Genomic DNA, 663 nt, shown 5'->3' with positions numbered 1-663 from the left:
AGGTCAGGTGGTCTGATATCCCCATCTCTTTCAGAATTTTCCACAGTTTATTGTGATCCACACAGTCAAAGGCTTTGGTATAGTCAATAAAGCAGAAATAGATGTTTTTATGGAACTCTCTTGCTTTTTCGATGATCCGGCGGATGTTGGCAATTTGATCTCTGGTTCCCGTGCCTTTTCTAAATCCAGCTTGAACATCTGGAAGTTCATGGTTCATGTACTGCTGAAGCCTGGCTTGAAGAATTTTGAGGATTACTTTACTAGCATGTGAGATGAGTGCAATTGTGCAGTAGTTTGGGCACTCTTTGGCATTGCCTTTCTTTGGGATTGGAATGAAAACTGACCTTTTCCAGTCCTGTGGCCACTACTGAGTTTTCCAAATTTGCTGGCATATTGAGTGCAGTACTTTCACAGCATCATCTTTCAGGATTTGAAATAGCTCAACTGGAATTCCATCACCTCCACTAGCTTTGTTCGCTGTGATGCTTTCTAAGGCCTACTTGATTTCACATTCCAGGATATCTGGCTCTAGGTCAGTGATCACACCATCGTGATTATCTGGGTCATGAAGATCTTTTTTGTGCAGTTCTTCTGTGTATTGTTGCCACCTCTTCTTAGTTATCTTCTGCTTCTGTTAGGTCCATACCATTTCTGTCCTTTATC

This window comes from Bison bison, unplaced genomic scaffold (genome assembly GCF_000754665.1).
Source record: "Bison bison bison isolate TAMUID 2011002044 unplaced genomic scaffold, Bison_UMD1.0 scf7180017864359, whole genome shotgun sequence".
Taxonomy (NCBI): Eukaryota; Metazoa; Chordata; class Mammalia; order Artiodactyla; family Bovidae; genus Bison; species Bison bison.
Note: the sequence above shows the minus strand (reverse complement) of the source record.